We start from the raw sequence: 15,621 nt of genomic DNA on the forward strand, positions 1-15,621 counted from the left end.
GTAGGTGTTGAACCAGAATCGCTTCTCCCCATTTCTCCCATATCAGGATTCCACTTCCACGAATCACAGACACTGCCCACGCCAAACGCGATCTCGTGGTCCATCGCGGTGGAGCCGAATACCTGCCAAGACGTGCCCTTGGTGGTACTCTCCTCCCGTCTCCCGTGGCAACAGTCGATAAGCGTCTTTTCGGTAGAAAACGCCGAGCTCGTTGGGGGCTACATGTCAGGTGGGAAATGTTGCAGATACTTGAAGTGGACGGGAGTGTTGCAAAGACTAGAGAGCTGTCATGATTTTTGTAATCATGAATGATCAAATGAATGAATGAATGAATGAATGAATGAATGAATGAATGAATGAATGAATGAATGAATGGATGAATGAATGGATGGGTGAATGAATGAATGGATGGGTGAATGAATGAATGAATGAATGAATGAATCTTAATTCAGTGTGGTATTCCCACCTGCAAAGCAAAGAAAAGAAGATACCTCATTACACATGACTTTTTATGTATTGTGCTCTGTGTAATGCAGAGACCTCACACTCGAATACAAGACGGTGGTTTATTCCTTGAATTCAAGCATCTCAAGGTATTGTAACTACATGTATAATTAATAGGCTGCCTGTGTGTGCGTATGGCAAAAGCTGCATTAGAATAAAAACCTCTCTCTCCACACTCGATGCATCCAGGACCAATGGCAATATAAACTGAATTGAGAAATACACATTCCATAGCAGATTCAAAAGCAAACAAATTAACAAGAGAGATCATGTTTTTGCTAATTGAATCCAGAAATATCTTTTCTTTTTGTGTATGTTTTTTTAACATGTCGAGGACGAGTCCCGAATATACTCGGGCAAGTGTCTATGGGAAATGCGTGTTGTAGCAAAATCAGTCCGTCCTCAACGGATTTAAGTCAATTGGACTTACTTTACTGAGTTGTGAGTTTTATGATCTCCATGCTGCCCAGGAATGGTTCTTTGATAATGTCATTCATCATCTAACGTTCATTGACTGTACATTACCCTTATGATGAACTTCAGCAAAGGTGGTATAACAATAATGTTAATAATAACAATATGAAATGTTTATACAGCAGTTAATACAATATGTTTTGAAGCACTTTACAACTGTGAAAACAAACAAACAAACATACAAATCAGCTTCGAATACAAATAATCAGCTACATGTATACATAATCATCAGTTCTGTTGTAAAAATAAACAGGTTTTAAGTTTCTTTTTGAAAATGTCGATGGAGGTGGAGGACTGAATATGAGTAGGGAGGGTGTTCCAAAGAAGGGGGGCATGAACGGAGAAAGCGCGGTCACCATAACAGTTGTGGGTGCGAGGGCCAGGTTTGAGCTGAGCTGTGGATGATGATCTGAGGTCCATGCATGTAGCCGGTCTGGGTTTCTATGAGATCAGGTCAGCTGAATATAAGGGTGAACGGTGATGTTGTTGGTGATGAGAAGGATCTTGAACGGAATTCGTTGTGGGATTAACAGCCAGTGTAGATATAAAGGTATAAAGGTATAATGGTATAAAGGTTTGAAGTTGGCATGGAGCTAACATTCGTCAACCCCCACATCCCATCCCCACTCCACCATCCCAGCTCTCAGCATCATGAAGTGATCTTTTTAAAATGAGTTTCAAATCCTTTCATTATTTCATCTGCATGCAGGATTGGACCAAGCCCAGTATGCTGGTCTGAGTGCAAGGTTGACTGGAGCTACGAGAACCTTTCCTTTCTCCGACTGGGCGGGACAGATGTATATGGTGATCCAGATGGAAGTTGGTCCCCCTCCTGGTGGAAGGTCACGAACGTTACTTTTGAAACTTGATCAGGAAATTGAGCCAGTCCCTAGTCCCTATGGCCAGCAGGTTCAGACTGCCTTCAAAGCTGCCTTCAAAGTCGTTGAGGTACGCCCTCTTGTGTCATTATATTGTCAGGAAGAAAGGAAAATCTTGTGAAGATATTTTGTTTCTTTCTTTTTCCACTAATGGTACCAAACCTGCTGATTGCATCAGCCACTTGTTTGTAAACACACTTGTGTGCAAGCACATATATTTATTCATTTTTTTTTTTTAAAGGGGGAGGGGGTGGGGTCCACAAAGAATGTAAATTGATCTTGAAGCTATAAAGATAAACTGGAAATTATGGTATGCAGTGTGTATCTTTGTTGATACTCTGAGCTGCAAATGCAAATACAAGTTTTAGAACCTTTGCCATGCAGCCGTAAATATACAAAAAGTGGTGCAGATGACTTTTTCTCTCAATTTTGATTACCATATGAGGTCGGTTCTGAAAATAATAAGTAAATTGCACATGGAAGTTAATCTTAATCCACGTAGACGAGTCCCAAGTATACTCGGGCAAGTCTCTATAGGAAATGCGTGTTGTGGCAAAATTGGGCCATCCTCAACAGTTTAAAGGGCCCCAGAAATCCAAATGCATGTTGATTTGTGTTGATTTTGTGATATCCTCAACATCACTTTTGCGGTAAAACAAATATCTAGAAACATTCTATATGTTTTTAACGACGTATTCTTCTATTTTTCTTCAGATTACTTGGGAACACCCACAAAAAAAATCCTTTCAAACCAATATTCTTGAGATGACCTCATCGGTCAATCATTGCTAAAGTACTGAAATGTTTAACAAAAGACATTGGAATGCACCGGTCTCCTTGACTCAGCATAACTTGCATGTTCCCTCGCCATGTCTGTTGTTAGTCACATTAATATCACAGAAACATTTAAGTTATGCTGAGTCGAGGGGAAGGTGCATGAGGATCCTTTATTCCTGAAAGTAAAATGCAAGCAGATGTTTTTGTCTACTGTATGTCCCCCAAAAAAACTTACAATCTGATTTCGAATTGATAGCACCCAATGTGTTTGACCTGTCTAAATTGTACTTCAGGGTCTTAAAATATAACGTCTTAGCTCTATTAACACCATTCAATTTGCTTAAGCTGTGACAGAGAAATGTGGATTGTTGTAAAGTATGTCATGAGTCTGATTCTTCCAAGTTTGATGCTCCTGTGTGTGAACACAATAGACAGGAGGGAAGAGATTCCTGATATGCTCTATACAAAATTCCGCATTTCTCTTTGACCACTGAAGCAAATCGAACGGGGTTTTCTGTAAGATGTGGGCAATGAGTTATAGTTTCATACCCTGAATTTGTATTTAAATTGATTCACTATTTTAAAAGATATCATTGTGGAGGGTCCCGTTGTAATTTTTTTTGGGACATACAGTACTGCTACTACTCAATCAACTGGAAGTAGAAGTAAAATATGCTTGTAATATTTTCATCGTCAGCAATTTATAAAAGCTTCATGCCATGAAAAAAGGCTGTCAGCTCCAATTTGCCAAATTTTCTAGCTCGTTACTTTGTTGTATTATCCCGGACAGAAACGTCTTGAAGAGTACGACAAGAAAGTCGTGGATGCGACCGAAGAATTGAGGGACTCCATCTCTCTGAAGGACGGGAAGCTGGAGGTAGGGGGCGGCATCACCTTCAACGGCAGCATCATCTTCAATGGTACGGTGGAGGTGGAGCGGGTGGATGCAGATGGTAAGACCATATACATGGAGTGTACAATTCTTTATCATTTTTTTTTTAGCTCATCTGGGGGGTGTTTCATAAAGCTCTTTGTAAAGTTACGAACGACTTGTGATCAGTTCTTGCACTGAATTATGGAAATTCCGATAAGTATAGCACATTCATTATCGAATCATGTTCAAGTTACTGCTATTTGTTTTTCATTCATTACATGGAACTGCTCCTCACTACAACTGTAGTTTGATTACCCCTTACAATCCTTCTGGGCGCCTTAGGTCTTCAAACTCATCTCTACTTGCCGTACCACAAACTCACAATTCTTGGGGTGATCGATCATTTCTGTATGCTGGCCTATTCCCATGGAATAGACTCCCACATAACATTCGCAATCTGTCCTCTCTAAGTGAGTTTAACCCTAACTAGGCCGGGCTATTTAGGTAGTTGATAGAGCCGGGGGGAGGGGGGGGGGGGGGGGGGGGCTCCCAGGCCCCCCCTCCAGATCTCGGCTGTCGACTGCGCGATCGCGACGAAAATTGGCACACACATTGCCTATGATGTAATCTAAAATACCATAAAGTTAATTTTTCAAGAAATCATTATTTATGCTAAATTATGCTAATTTATGCATAATGATGCATGAAATCAGACTATTTGGTATAAATCACAAAATAAAGCTCAAAACAGGCACATTTTTTGTGTTAATATTCTTTTTAGTGTCCTTAGCAAGTGTAATGAAAAAAAATTGTGATATCAGAAAAAAATCTTAAGTATTTTATTGTTTTTTTGAATTTCTTACGTATTTCTTTGTTTTTTGACTTTATGTTTTTCATTGTTTTTTCGATGAAATTTGTTTGCGACATCGCTCTGAACAAGAAAATATGTTATTCATTGATTTTAATCAATAAAACACCAAAATAATCATGCTTTTATGAAATTTGCCTGCAAGCACAGTTTGCATTGAAATTGTACACGAATTCACGTTTTTGAGCAATTTTTGGTCTGACATGCATGTACATATTTATACGTAACTTCGGAACCGCGTGCCCGGGCGGCGTGCCCGGGCGGCGTGCCCGGGCGTCGCAAATTTGGTGTCAAAAGATGCAGGACACTCGAAAAAAAAAAGTCATGAAACGTCGCGGCGGTAGCTTTTTGCGATTGCGATACATCGCGCGGAACATCGAGGGGGGGGGCCTCGGAGGCCCCCCCACCCCCCACCCCCCCCCCCCCCCCCCCCCCCCCCCGGCCTAGTTAGTGTTAAGAGCTCACTTAAAACTTGGTTATTTAGACAAGCTTTTTCGTAAACATTTCCTTTATTCCTTTTCTCATACCTCCTGTTCACTGGTTTTTTTCTCTCTGCCTCTCTTTCTTGCACCATGAGCATCTTTTCATGATGGATACCGGCGCATGAAGTGTTCATATTATTATTATTATCAGAACTGATGAACAATTGTTCTTAAGTCGTTCGTACCTTTACGAACAGCCTTATGAAACATGGCCCTGGTCCCAGAAAACTCATTTCTTTCATATGCTGCTGTATGTTTCTCAGTATGATTTTTGCTATGCAGTTGTAGTGTTCCAAATTAAAGGTCAAAGATCAAAAAGACAAAAATCATTTGTGGCTTTTACTTGCACATGCGAATGAGTCTTTGAGTCACACAATTTTCAAGACCCTTCCTGTTATTGCTAGATCTGTACCTGATTCTTAAATTGGAAACACAGTTTAGAAAGCCATGTTCCTGTTTTTCTCACTTTCATTGGCAATCTTTTTTTTTTTGGTTGATACCTCCCTCCATTTTGTACAGATTGAGTTGATCTGACCAGACCCTTCTGTCAGTAATGCAGTGAAACATAGCAGTGTCAATATGATAGGACAGTAATATCTGCATCAACATTGTATTTGTTTGTAGATACCCCACGATAAATTGATGAGCATTTGTGCTCATTGGTTTAAAAGAAGGTTGTTTTAGTATTTTGCAAAACTTCTTGCATGTAGTCTCCAGTTTCCTTAGGATAATTGAGGTTCAGCTGCAATGAGTCAAATCCTTAACCTTGAAAGAAAAGAATTGATGTAGATTTAAGCAGCCTTTACTGTCTAGTATGGGCATTGATGTACATTTTTTTTTTCTGTTTGGCAGATGTCATTGCTGATAATTCAGTGGGTGAGTGTGATCCATCATTTATTGATTGTGTTTTTTTATTGAATAAGGTAAATGGGCAACATGTATTTGCAGAAATGCTTATTTGTATTTATTTACCAGTATTTTGATATATGCAATAAGCAAATTGAAATCTAAAATAGGACAAATCTTTATGAAGGGTATTACCGTAAAATATAAACTATTTTTCATGAAAACACACAGTTTAATGACAGTGGGCAGGGAATTTACTGTTCTATGACCTAAGTACAGGTGTATGATAGTGACTGTTGAGCGATATTGAATTTGCTTGTGACTAAAGTCATATCACAATTTTTTTCTCTCATGCAGCAATTAGTCTGTTGAACCTTGTGATATTTCTTGTCAGTTGAAGTATGATTTAGATAAATTCTCTAATATTTTGGTATATAGGGTTATGGCAGGAAGGAGGACAGTTGCCAACTCTTTGCATAAGATTGCCTGATTGGCATCTAAGATACAAAATGGATTGTTATGTTTTTGTTTGCTTTGTGTCAATAGATTTCTTTTTCAGGCCTCCCAAAAGATCATATTTAAAGTTTTTAGAGGCTTGAACGCACCCTGCTGTATGTAAGCTAAAAAATATAAAAGATAAGAATAAAATGGCAGATATTCTTGAAGATTGGGACTTTGTATTTTATTTTTTGGAGAGATAATTTTTTGAAGGGAAAACAAAATACTGCTTTTGTAGGAGTGAAAATGATGATTGTGGGATGTGCAAGCTTCATGTTCTTTCTTCCTTTCGCTGGGCGAATTGCCATGACAGAGGACGGACGCAATCTTGGCGACGTCCTCGACGAACTAGAGCGGAAAGCGACACAAAATCAGCGTGACGTGGGTGCTTTGAGGACACTCTTTGATGGTATGGGGCTAACCCATTCAACCCTCCCATAAGCAGTATCTGAAAGGAACACTCATTATCGTATGCTAGCAACTTCCCAGTAAAAATTCAAACAGAAAAAGTTGTATAAAAGTAATGGGTCACTGAAAGAGGGATAGGGGGTTTGTTTTCTTTAGTTTAGTTTAGTTTTTTCTTTAGTGGAATATGCATGTACTCTGCGTAGGTTTACTTTAGGCGAGATGCGCAGCATAAGAGTGTGGACAGGGCTCGACACTAACGGTGGCCCCGTGGCCCAGGGCCACCAAAAATGAAAGTCGGGCCACCAAATTTTTAAAAAGGCAAATTTGGTGGCCCGCCTCGGGCCACCAAAATTTTTTGAAAAGTATGTCAATAAATTCGTAACTTTTTGCCAGAAATTAGCAGTTAAATTTTTTTAAAGGATGGATGAAAAGGACTAAATGAGTGCCCGAGAGTGAGTGTTGCAAGTTTGTTGAAGTTTATTTATGAGTAGATATGTCCAACTTCTAATTCTTACTATCATAAAACTTAAATATTTGACTCATTAAAAAAAGGACTTTTAATGTTTTTTATTTTTTCTTTTTTCGGGACGCCAAGTTTTTCTCTCGGGCCACCAAAAATTTGGAATTTAGGATTTTGGTGGCCCCATTGGGCCACCAAACAAAAAAGTTAGTGTCGAGCCATGGTGTGGATATTGCCCAAACAAGCTACTGCACCATTAGACGCTCACAGCAACAACAAAAAACTCCCCCCAAAAACAACAACAAAAAACAAACAAACAAACCCAAAACAAAACGAAAAGATAAAAGGAAATTCTTGCTGAAACTACTCAAATGCTTGTTTGGGCTTCAATAATGATGAATGGAAGAAAACATGATGTGATTCAAATTTTAGTGTGAAAATACCAAAGTTTGGAAATTCTTTGAATAGATTATTTTCTCACCACCATTTCCACCAAATGTATGACCTGTATGTGTGTTTTTTTTTTTGTTTCCTTTGTTCTAGAAGTGATTTCAGAAACAATAATCAAATAGTTCACAGCTATAAGAACTCTGATGAATGGTAGATACAATATTTCCATTAAAGCCGTTAAAAGAGCACGTCTGTGTTCATTTGTCAGTTATATGTGGTGAATACACAATGTAATTTCATGAATGAAATTTTGCATTCTACATTTTGTGCCTATATATCACATTTCCTCAAATGCGCTTATTGAATATAATATCTCATTCGTCTATAAGACCATAATACTCATAATACTCATATTCGTTCGCCATCATATTCTGATGAAGGTAATGAGAAGTCCGAAAGATTAAGGGTTAATTTATCTAACAAAAGGAGAGAAATCTGATATTCCTTCAAAAGTTAAAGGTTTAATGTCTCCACCCTAACCTATCCTGCATTGGAAGTCTAAAAATGTTGAAAAATTAATTTTTATCACACTTGTTGTTGTAGTGTATAGTGCTATTGAATTTGCCTATATCATTGTCATCTTTATTGTGCTTGACTGCATCTGAACAGCAAGCAGATTTTCCTAACTCTTTGTCTGTCAGATAACACACTTTTCTAACCAGGTCTTTGCTTGGTTTGTTGAAAGGAAATGTTGGACACATTAGTCAAGAAAATCTGGAAATACGAAAGCAAGTCATTGTGTTGATAGATTTATCAATATCTTTTGTGGTTACAATTCATAAAATTTCTTTTACATTCTAAAATCCTGTTAAAGATAGCTAAAATACGGTCCATTTGTTGCATGGTAAACTTTCAAGTTGAAGTTCAGTTTTTATTGTTGTCCATCTCAACATAATAACATTTCTGTACAATGTACATGAAAGTAAAGAATTATCAACATGAATAAGCAATAACAAAAGAGGTGCATTATATACTTTAGATGGGACTTGCAGAAGTAGGTATTGTAGTGATAGAATAATCAGAGGATGGAGATGGGGGGGGGGACCCACTGAAAAACAAATTAGCTTGTGGTACTTTTACTTTGAACTTTTTACGTTTTCTTGATTCACCTTGCCGTCTTCACAAGATCGCGTCTCACTGAGCGGACCTGACACAATCACCGGCCACAAGATTTTCCGCAGCTTGACAATAGAGGGCGAGCTTTCAGCCAACACGCTTTCGGCCACCAGCGTTAACGGAGTTAATGTCGATACCCTGGACAGTACAACACTAAAGTGAGAACTGAGATACTACTTGAAGGAGAACTTACAATCAAGAGAGGAATAGAGAGAGAGAGAGAGAGAGAGAGAGAGAGAGAGAGAGAGATGTATCTATCTATCTATCTGTCTATCTATCTTTTTATATATATATATATATAGATAGATAGATAGATATAGATATTGATATAGAGATATATTTACAGAGAGAGGGTATATTACAGAGATCTATTTAGAGAAGAAGAGAAAGAGATGTAGACACGGTAATTCCCCTAATGCAAGTCCTTGAAAAAAAGTTGATGGAAAAAAGTGTGATCCACACCTTGTTTGTCTTAGTTTAAAGCAAATCAGACAAATCTACTGTAATGGTACAAGTTTCAGCAAAACTACGGGTAAATATGAAACCAGAAAGTTATAAAGTTTTAAATTTCTGTGTGTGTTTTTGTTTCTTTGTTTTTTTCAGCAGGTAAGACACTCCAAAAAGGGTGAAAACTCTGTAAAAAAGGATGTGTACACTGTTCCTATATTTCCAAGTTTCATGACGTCATTTCTCCTCTTCTCAACATTCTCTCCACGTAGGAACAATGTTCCTGGGCAAACGCTAACCGGGGAGCTCACGTTTAACGATGACACGACAACAACTAATGTCGTCCTCCCCGAAGGAGTTCTGGTCAACGGCTTCGACATGGGAGAAGCTGTCACGGAGACTGGAGCACAGACTATAAGTGGTAACACTGTTTGCCCTTCAACTCCATTTCTTCCATGGCCTCATGAGTACACATAGTTATACCCCCGCCAAACGAAGTTTGAAGGGGGTATATAGGAATCAGCGGATGGTCGGGCGGTCGGTCGGGCGGTCGGGCGGTCGGGCGGTCGGTCCGTTGCAAATCTTGCGTCGCGAACTACTTTCTCAGTTTTCAACCGATTCCCATAAAACTTGGCACAGATGTGTGCCTTGGGTTGTAGATGTGCAAGACGTATTTTTTGACAGTACCCAAAAGTACGTTGCCATGGTAACGGCATGTTATGGGCAAAAATGGGTACAAATCTTGCGTCGCGAACTCCTCCCACAGTTTTTGATCAATTTTTATGAAATTAGGTACAGATGTTCATCTGAATATGTTAATGTGCAAGACACATATTTCCGCAGTGGCAAAAAGTGCGTTGCCATGGTAACGGCATGTTATTGGTAAAATATAGGGCAAAATGCTTCGTGGCAAAACTGCTTCATCAGTGTTCTTCCAATTCTCATGGAATTCATATTGAATGTTTGTCTTAGGATATAGGTCAGCATGACACATTTCTTGACAGTGACAAAAAGTATGTTGCCATGGTAACAGCTCACATATTATGAGCCAAAATGATGGAAAATTTTGTGTTGCAAACTACTTCCTCAGTTTTTGCCCAATTTCCATGAAACTTGGTACAGATGTGTGCCTTTGGTTGTAGATGTGCAAGACGCATTTTTCGACAGTACCCGAAAGTACGTTGTCATGGTAACGGCATATTAATGGCAGAAGATCAAGGAAAGATCTTGCGGATTTAACTACTTCCTCAGTTTTTTTACCAAAGCTTATGAAATGTTGTTTGGCGGGGGTATAACCAGTCGCTGTAGCGACATTTCTAGTTTAAAATCTGTCATTGTATGTGAGAATTGAATTGCATATCACTGAAAATAAGTCATACAGCTGTATGTAGATTCACTACTCTTAGATTGAGTAGCTGTTTCTGTAGTTGTACCTCCTTGGCAAATTTGTAAAGTTATTGGCATTTATCTTAATTTTGCTTATGGTATGAATTAAAACAATTTTAGCAACCATGCTTGGATTCTGTGTCATGAAACAAAAGTCTTCTTGTGTTGTCCTGTAACACGCCCAGTTTAGCATAGAAAGAGCTGCTTCTGGAATTACAATGAAATGTCATCAAGGTTCAAAGTTCAAAGGGATTTCTTTCATCACAGAAACAAGTCTTTCACTTCCCAATATATAAGATACATTGGAGAGATTGTCATGTACATAGAAGTACCTTTTTGAAGAAAAAAAAATGAGAAAAGTCAACACTATAATCCTCTCTTTTTGCTCATTTGCTCGCATGATGAACTGCTTTCTTTGCTGATTAGCCAAGACAGATGTCTTGAAACCACTATCAATGAATGGAGATTATCAAATCCCCCTAATCCTTGTTTTGGACTGAGACACAGTGCTGCACCTAAGTAATGGGCTTGCTAATTTTGTAAGCAGTCCAGGTTTGGACCTATTACTGAATGTTGACTAATTCTTGGCAATGTATAAGCTAAATGCCAATACACATAAAGGGTTGAGATGTTACTTATTTCAAAGAAAAACCAGGACAAACTCGACCGCTTGTTTTACAATAGATTCACTTCAGGGGCAAAAAAAAAAAGAGAGAAAAGAGTCGAGTCACGTTTTCTTGTTTACAACACTTCATTGTGAATAGGTGCCAAGACCTTCAGCCAAGCTGTGACGTTATCTAGCGATGCGGTCTTCCAAGCAGATGTTACCTTGGATACGGTGGATGTGTCGGAGGAAGTGGTCACTCTCTCTGGGACCCATCAGCTGGATCGTAAGTTACGACACAAGCCCATTCACTTCTTGTTTCCGAAAGTTGCCATAGATCGATTATCTCATGTACACGTCATATCCCAAATGCCCTTCCATCCTTTTTCTCAGTTGGCCACACACTTACATGTAACTCAATCATTTTCAAAGTATTGTCCATATAAAGCTGGCCTAATGTTACAAGTTGTGGAATTCATGTTAAAACAAAGAATGAACTTGCCTCAGTAAGCCAGGTCGACCAGAATAGTCCATCATTTAAATCTTGGGAAAGCATTTATTTCATTGTTTCACATCAATAAATCAACTGTACACCACGGAAGGCCAGCTAGTGTAGCTAAATACGAGTTATCATGCAAGCCATCTTGTCAGACTGAAAATGAAACAAATAAAAAAAAAACACCAAAGAAACTAACATTCTTTTTTTCTATTAATTATCATTGCCAAATACCAGGCTGTAATGAAGACATTGTTACTGTCGTGTGGATGTGCTGGCAACCACCGTTTATAAGGACTACATGAATAATAACTTTGTCAGATATGCTATTCATCATGCATTGATAAACCACCATGCCTGCTATTGCACTCATTATTTAAAGTGTCTCCATTTTTGTTCTAATTCAAACTTTGTGAAAAGCCAAACGTTAAGTTACTCTCAGTAGATTCCTGCATATGTTAAATATGGAATTGAGGTCTGTGTGGAATACGTAGATATGTATATCTTCCTGTGATTACTGTTCATTTCTTTCTCGCCTTTCCTCCTGCATTTGTGAAACCCATGGGCAAATTTCAGTCAGATACAAGCATATTTTGGTATTTTGATTAGATATTTTGGTATATCAAATACCCACTTTATTCCTTCCTAAAGAGTTGAATATTGCAAATGGTGTATTTCTGTTTCTTACCCATGTAATCTACTTTGGAATCAAATTTTGACTGTGGTCTCAAGATGACTCTTAATTGTGACCGTGCATCGCAAAAAACCCCCAAAAAGTCGCACCCCTTGATTTTACGTGAGGATCCAAAACAGGTGAAATGGGTCAACTAGGTCAATCTTGAGTTTTTCATATTTTCTGAAAGAGCTATCTTTCTTCTACATTATGCTTAAGTTTGGGATCATAACACGAATAAGAAAGTGTGTTTTCCGAAGGTTTTTTACAACCCCTTTTTGGGGGAGAGTAGAATGATCAGGTATGTATTAGAGGCCCCTTTTAATTTCTTGAAATCCTCTGTACACTCTTCACTTTCATGTCTAACAACTTTTGAAAGAATAATGCTACTGCTTTGAAAGTTGGCATTACGCATGGACAGAATGCGTTAATAGAACATGCTCAATTTCAGCTTAATCTGATAATTTCTTCATTGTTGTTGCTCCGGTGCATGACATTGTGTGCTTTGTCCCTTTCATGGCACAACTAGCGCGGATTGGTGAAAGATTAGGCGCTTGAATCGACCCTGTACTTCAGTGCCTCTTTTCTCAGTTCACACTTTTCCAGAGTGTGTGCTTTCTTTCCAGTATTTAGGTAGGTTAGGAGAGTCCACCCTTAACCTAAAAATCCACGTCTGGCGACTTTTTCTTGCTTTTGTGGTGCAGGGTCACAATTAAAAAAAACAGCAAAAGCATGAAACATACCTGTGTACTTTTGTATGTATACTCACAGTGTTTCACGTGCATATTTTGTGATATTTCAAATAGAAAGCATCACATTCTCTGACGCCTTGACCATCAATGGAACATTGTTACGACAAGCACAGTGGATGGTGTGGACGTTTCAGAATTGGACGCCAACACAGTTCGAGAGGCTGGAGCCAAGACTGTTACAGGTAAAACTTGTGTGTTGTTAACCTGTTCCTTACAGGAACCTGGTATACCAGGTTTATGTGGCGTCAACTGATATACAGGAGCCACGGGTGTACCAGGTTCCCAAAATGTAGACAGGAGTGTCTGCATTCGTGGCCTAAATTCATGTTAATTTGTGTCATGCTTCCCACAAAAATGGCTGTAATAGAAAGATTAGAGTATCGTCTACATTGTATCAATGTCTGTTTTCTTTCCGTACTAAAATTGCCTGCATGGCCATATCATTTGCCTTTTCTCCAATGTAGTGTGTGCTTGTTTTGCTGTAAAACTCATATAAAGATGTACATAATAGCAATCAAGGATGGGCCCAGTAGATATTTTGACTTCGCTGACTCCATTTAGGTGTGTCTTTTCTGTATAGCAAAAGAGTTTGTTAGCCCATCAGCGCATGCTCTATTCATACCTTGCGACCGATCCATGATTCTATTGTTCGATGGCGCATGTAGTTGACTGTGAAAAGGGGGTACATGTACCACTTTTGCACTGGTGGATTACCAACCTGCCCGTTCTCTGTCAACCCGCAAAAAGAATCTCGTCTCTTGTTCATTGTATGCACGGTCCTGTTTGTTAATAAATTTTGGATTAGATATTTTTGATTTGGAAGGAGATAATCAGCAATGAAAATTTATTTGATTTGCAAGGAGGCACAACTGTATGTGTAGAAAACTTTTTTGATCATAGTCATGATGTGCTATTATAACTGCAGCCAGTAAAAGGAAGACTACGATTCTCTAGCTCTTTTTTGAGATGTAAAATCTTTCCTCCTTTAGGACCAGTGACGTTTTCCAGTCCCGTGACTGTGACTGGCGATGTAGCGATCAGCGGAACAGCAAACACAATCGATCTTGCAGATTTTGACAGCCGAGCTGTGCGACACAATGTGGATACGACCGTAAGTCACGAGTTACAATGATTAAAGTGTTGCTCAACATAAACTAAAATACCAGAGTGCCTGAATAATTCTTGGCTATTTAACTCTAACAAGTTCTCTAAAAATGTACCGTATTTCCCAGTAAAAATGATTAACGGAACCCTCTGCAGTGGTAACTTTAAAAATAGTGAACCAATCCAAATACAATTTCAGGGTGTGAAACTATAAAACTTATTACACACATCTTGCTGGAAACCCCATCAGATTTGCTTCAGCGGTCAAAGAGATATGAGGAGTTTTGTAGAGCATGTCAGGAATTCCTTCCCTCCAAGGTCTGTCCATTGTGTTCACACATTATGCAATCAAAAGCATCCAAATACTAAATTTGGAAGAATCAGACCCATGTCATGGTTTACAACAATCCACATTTCTCTTTGACTACTTTAATAATCAAATTAAATGGGGTTTTCTGAAAAACATGGCTATTAAAAATGTTGTATTTTAAGACCCTGAAGTAGCATTAAACAATTTAATCATCATCCTTCAGATTACTGGGGCCAAGACGTTTAGTGCTGACATCACAGTTGAGGGTGAGCTCCATCCAGATGGAACCATTGATGGTGTGAAAGTCTTCAGCGACACGCTTCTCATCAACTCTGCTGAATCGAACCGAAATCCGACTGAGAGTCACATATCAGGTAGGGACATGATTCAAGCTGGCCATGGCATTCAGAGGAAACATGGTGTTGGTGTAATTTTAGTGCTGTAATGACCCCCCCCCAAAAAAAAAAAAAAAAAAAAAACAATGCAAAAAACAATGCAAAAAAACAATTAAAAAAGAAACCAGCCATGCTGGAAAAAGACTTATCTTTGGAAAGATCTCAGAGTTTTGCCATTGTGACAGTAAACTTCTCACAAAACTTCTTGCAAAACTTCCCATGAAACTTCCCACTCAGACGAGGGCTATTTCTCAGACCCCCCATCAAACTTCCTGATCTTTTGCCAGGGAGAACACTGAACTGTCACAAAGCCTAATTGTCACTTGACCAGTCCACCATCTGTTTGTGGACGGTTCCTTGAAAAGGCATACTGTATACGCCAAATATTTCGCGAGTCAGGTGCTACTCGCGAAATTAAAAACACATTAAAATATTGGCTCTGATCCTAATATGGATGTGACGTACACGTGTACCTGTATCCATTCAGTACAGGACTCCACGATTGCAAAATTAACCACAAGCGAAATTGTTGGGAATTTCTGATTCGAGAAAGCCACAAAATATATGGCGTATACAGTAGTCATTGTGATGTAAAAGGTCTGCATTGTTACATCACAATCCCCAGCTTTCAGAAGACAGGGTGCTCTTTCTTCTGTCTTGCACATGCATACTGGTGACCCAGACTTCGAGAACTTAAAGATTGAGCAGTTTGTCCGCCAGTGTGGACGGACAACCACAGATTTCAAAGACTTTGCAATCTTAAATTTAACAAGATTTTGCCAGTTTGACAGTAGCTATAGAAAAATGCCATTTGTTTTT

The 15,621-nt window shown here is 38.8% G+C and overlaps 1 pseudogene; it reads left to right on the forward strand.

Annotated features, from left to right (window-relative positions):
- LOC139720131 (uncharacterized) overlaps positions 1-15,621 on the forward strand; it is a 77,787-nt pseudogene that overhangs the window by 13,350 nt on the left and 48,816 nt on the right.

This window comes from Diadema antillarum, unplaced genomic scaffold (genome assembly GCF_040938485.1).
Source record: "Diadema antillarum isolate AM-2024a unplaced genomic scaffold, OU_Dant_1.0 scf00000122, whole genome shotgun sequence".
Lineage (NCBI taxonomy): Eukaryota > Metazoa > Echinodermata > Echinoidea > Diadematoida > Diadematidae > Diadema > Diadema antillarum.